Here is a 5,612-nt window from a genome sequence, read left to right on the forward strand (position 1 = left end):
AAGAAAAAGCTGCAAACATCCATTAATAATTGGAACATGGAATGTACAGAGTAAGAATCTAGGAAAATAGGAAGTCATAAAAAATGAAATGGAATGTGTAACAATCAATATCCTTGGCATTAGTGAGCTGAAATGGACTGATACTGGCCATTTTGAATTGAAAAATCATATTGTCTGTTGTGTCAGGGATGGCAAATTGAAGAGGAATGATGTTGCATTCATCGTCAAAAAGAACATTTCAAGATCTATCCTCGAGTACAACCAGTGTCAGTGATAGGATAATATCCATACACCTACAAGGATAACCAGTTAATACGACTATTATTCAAATTTACGCACCAATTGCCAGTGCCAAAGATGAAGAACTGGAAGATTTTTACCAACTTCTGCAATCTGGAATTCATCAAACATGCAATCAAGGTGCATTGATAATTACTTGTAATTGGAATGTGAAAGTTGGAAAAAAAGAAGAAGGATCAGTAGTTGGAAAATAAGGCCTTGGTGATAGAAGCGATGCTGGGAGTTGCATGACATACTCTTAAAAGACCAATGACTTCTTCATTGCAAATACCTTTTTTCAGCAACATAAACGGCACTATACATGTGGACCATGTGGACCTCACCAGGTGGAATACACAGGAATCAAATCATCTACAACTGTGGAAAGAGATAATGGAGAAGCCCAATATCATCAGTGAGAACAAGGCCAGGGGCTGACTGTGGAACAGACCATCGATTGCTCATATGTAAGTTCAAGTTGAAGCTGAAGAAAATTAAAAGAAGTCCACGAGATCCAAAGTGCAACCTTGAGTATATCCCACCTGAATTTAGAGACCATCTTAAGAATAGATTTGACACATTGAATGCTAGTGACTGAAAACCAGATGAGTTGTGGAATGACGTCATACATGAAGAAAGCAAAACATCATTGAAAAAACAGGAAAGAAAGAAAAGACCAAAATGGATCTCGGAAGAGACTCTGAAACTTGCTCTTGAGCGTAGAGTCGCTAAAGCAAACAGAAGAAACGATCACATAAAATAGCTGAACAGAAGATTTCAAAGGGCAGCTCGAGAAGACAAAGTAAAGTATTGTAATGAAATGTGCAAAACCGAAAGGGAAGAACATGTTTGGCATTTCTCAAGCTGAAAGAACTGAAGAAAAAATTCAAGCTTTGAGTGGCAATATTTAAAGATTCTATTGGCAAAATATTGAATGGCGCAGGAAGCATCAAAAGCAGATGGAAGGGAATGCAAAGAATGACTGTATTGAAAAGAATTGGTCAACGTTTAACCATTTCAGGAGGTAGCATATGATCAAGAACTGATGGTACTGAAGGAAGAGGTCCAAGCTGCACTGAAGGCATTGGCGAAAAGGCTCCAGGATAGATGGAATACCAACTGAGATGTTTCAACAAATGGATGCAGAGCCAGAGGTGCTCACTTGTCCATGCCAAGAAAGTTGGAAGACAGCTACCTGGCCAACTGACTGGAAGAGATCCATATTTGTGCCCATTCAAAAGAAAGGTGCTCCAACAAAATGCAGAAATTATTGAACAATATCATTAATATCACACGCAAGTAAAATTTTGCTAAAGATAATTTAAAAAATGGTTGCAGTAGTACATTGACAAGGAACTGCCAGAAATTCATGCCAGATCCAGAAGAGGATGTGGAATGAGGGTATCATTGCTGATGTCAGATGGATCCTGGCTGAAAGCAGAGAATACCAGAAAGATGTTTACCTGTGTTTTATTGACTATGCAAAAGCATTTGACTGAGTGGATCATAACAAACTATGGATAATATTGCAAAGAATGGAAATTCCAGAACACTTAATTGTGCTCATGAGGAACCTGTATATAAACCAAGAGGAAGTCATCGGAACAGAACAAGGGGCTACTGTGAGGTTTAAAATCAAGAAAGGTATGCATCAGGGTTGTCTCCTTTTCACCATACTTATTCAGTCTGTATACTGAGCAAATAATCCAAGAGGCTGGACTATATGAAGAAGAACATGGCATCAGGATTGGAGAAAGACTCATTAACAACTTGCAATATGCAGATGACACAAACTGGCTTGTTGAAATTGAAGAGGACTTGAAGTGCTTAACAATGAAGATCGAAGGCTATAGCCTTCCATATGGATTACACCTCAGTGTAAAGAAAACAAAAATCCTCACAAGTGGACTAATAGGCAACATCACGATAAATGGAGAAAAGATTGGTGTTGTCAAGGATTTCATTTTACTTAGATCAACAATCAACACCCATGGAAGCAGCAGTCAAGAAATCAAATGATATTGCATTGGGCAAATCTGCTGCAAAAGACCTCTTTAAAGTGTTAAAAAGCAAAGATGCCACTTTGAGGACTGAGGTGCACCTGACCAAGCCAAGGTATTTTCAATTGCCTCATATGCATGTGAAAGCTGGACAATGAATAAGGAAGACCAAAGAAGAATTGATGCCTTTGAATTATGGTGCTGGGAAGAATATGGAATATATTGTGGACTGCCAGAAGAACAAATAAATCTGTCCTGGAAGAAGTACAGCTAGAATGATCCTTGGGAGCAAGGATGGCAAGACTTCATCTTACATACTTTGGACATGTTATCAGAAGGGACCAGTCCCTGGAGCGGGACATCATGCTTGGTAAAGTAGAGGGTCAGTGAAAAAGAGGAGCATCTTCAACGAGATGGATTGACATAGTGGCTGTAACAATGGGCTCAAACACAGCAATGATTGTGAGGATGGCACAGGACCAGGAGGTATTTCATTCTTTTATACATAGGGTCACTATCAGCTGGAACTGACTTGATGGCACCTAACAACAACAACAAGCTAGAAAGGAGAATATGTTATAAGGAAATTGAGGTGAATCAGAGAACACTGGGGCAGATGAGCAGTTGGGCCTAGGTTAATTAACTTAAACTTAGGGCTATCTGCTTAAACTGAGTACTTTGGAGGACTTGGAATGAACCCTATCAATATGCTCACAGGGTCAAGTGTTTTCATAAAATTTGTAAAAGAAGGACATTTTAACCACAATTGGTTAAGATCACTGTCTCCTTCCATTCCCTCATTCCTGGTATCTCTACCATCCATTACTGGTATTTTTTTTCTTTTTACAGGGGGCTGGTTGTGGGGAAAGCTGCTTCTACAATACCTGAGGATCAGTATTTTGCAACAGTTTTATGTTTCTTTTTTTGGTTCATGTCATTGATGAACCATTTCTAATGCTTGGAAGAATTTTTGAACACAAATGCCAACCTGGATTTTTCTCTATAGTATACATATAATGCGATGTTGATGTTGTTGTTAGTTCCCATCTAATCAGCTCTTAACTATTGTGACCTTATGTATAAAAGAAGTAAATTGTCATGGTTTAAATTGTGTCCCCCTAAAATACTAGTCAACTTAGTTAGGCCATGATTCCCAGTATTGTATGTTTGTCCTCTATTTTGTGATTGTAATTTTCCTATGTGTTGTAAATCCTAATCTCTGCCCGTGGTTAATGAGGCAAGATTAGATTATTAGATGATTAGGGTGGGATTGTAATGTCCTTACTAAGGTCACATCCCTGATCCAATGTAAAGGCAGTTTCCCTGGGGTATGGCCTGTACCACCTTCTATCTTATAAAAAATAAAAGGAAAGGGAAACAAGCAGAGAGCGGGAGACCTCAAAAAACCAAGAAAGCAGTGCCAGGAGCAGAGCATGTCCTTTGGAACAGGGGTTCCTGCATGGAGAAGCTCCTAGTCCCAGGCAAGATTGATGAGAAAGGCCTTTCTCCAGGGCCCACAGAGAGACAGCCTTCCCTTGGAGCTGACGCTCTAAATTTGGACTTCTAGCCTACTAGATTGTGAGAAAATAAATTTATCTTTGTTAAAGACATCCACTTGTGGTATTTGGTATAGCAGCACTTGATGACTAAGACAGAAATGTTCCCAGTCCTACACCATCTTCATGATCATTGATGCTGCTATTGTATCGATCCATCTTATTGAGTGTTCCCTCATTTTTGTTGGCCTTCTACTTTACCAAACATTATGTTCTTGTCTGTCCATTATAAAACTGTAAAAGCCTTGTAACATGGGTACGATAACAATTTAAGGATTCTACAGTATATTTTTTGAAGATTCAGAAGAGAAACTCATATACAAACAAGATGCAAAATATTTATTCAAAAAGTTGATAAAGCTTGAATGTGCATTTTAACTGTCATCTGAAAGACATTTTAGAACATTGCAAGAAGATAAGAACTACAGAGTCCTGGTAGGATAGGAAGGGCGTTATGCATTGAATTATGTCTGCCAAAAAGATATTTTAAAATCCTAACCTCTGTACCTGTGAATGTGAACTTGTTTGGAGATAGGGATTTTCTTTTGTTATCAATTAAGTTTACAAGGCCATACCAGTGTAGGGTAGATCCTAATCTCTTCTAAATTGTGCCATACAAGGGGGGAGAAGAAACAGGGAGAGTTACATATTGGAGGAAGATGCCATATGAAGATACATCTATAAGCCAAGGAAAGCCAAGATACGCATGGAGCCACCAGAAGCTAGAGGAGACAAGGAGGGTTCATCCCCCAGGACCAACAGAGAGAACATTCGGTCTCGCTCATGCCCTGAATTTAGATTTCTAGTACCGTGAAATAATAAATTTCTCTCCTTTAAAGCCACCCACTTTGTGGTATTTTGTTACGGTGGTTCTAGGAAATTAAGATAAAGGGTATCTTCTTTGATCATTTTAATATTTATTTACTGAAGTATAATATGCAGATAAAAAGCAAAGGAGTAAAAAAAAATTGATAAACATGAGCAATCATACCAAAAGCAGTAATTCAAGTTCATAATTTCGGATCATACCAAAAGCAATAATACAGAATAAAATAAATAATGAATAAGCTTTGGAATATATCATAGCATAACTGACAAAGAGGAGTGGATTAAAGGAACACACTGGCAAAATATATAAATATCTTGCTGATTTTACCTTAAGTATTGACATTGATAAAGATAACATAAAACTATAACCAAACCAAACGTGTTGCTGTCGAGTCGATTCCGACTCACAGGAGCCTATAACTAGTACCAGTATTCATTGACAGTCAAATAACAAGCTAATTAATGAGTGCTTTTAATTCAAACAATATTTAAGATTAGCCACTACATAAAAAAAAAAAAAAACAAACTGGAATGTCCTGAAATCTTACTTTTATATGAAAAAAACATAGAATTTCCCTCAAATTGAAAAAAAAGTTCTAAAAATTTATATGACATTATCAATAACAAGCTGTGCAGCTAAAAGAAACTTTTCCTCCCTACATTACAAATAATAAAAAGCAAATTTTAATCTTCCATGCTACAGGAAAAATAGAATTATCTTTCTATTCTCTCCATAGAAAATAATATTGCAAAATTGTCACATGCAGAGTCAGTGAGGGGATATGCAACCAATGAACGCAGGAAAATTATTTTTGAGGTATGGTAGACAGTTAATAAAAAATAATATTTTGTTTTCCTGGATTTTTATGTTTGACATATTTATCAGCTTTCGAAAATCTGTCATGTTTGTGATTTCTTTCTCATTCTAAATAAATATTCATATTGATAC

This window comes from Elephas maximus, chromosome 5, assembly GCF_024166365.1.
Source record: "Elephas maximus indicus isolate mEleMax1 chromosome 5, mEleMax1 primary haplotype, whole genome shotgun sequence".
NCBI lineage: Eukaryota > Metazoa > Chordata > Mammalia > Proboscidea > Elephantidae > Elephas > Elephas maximus.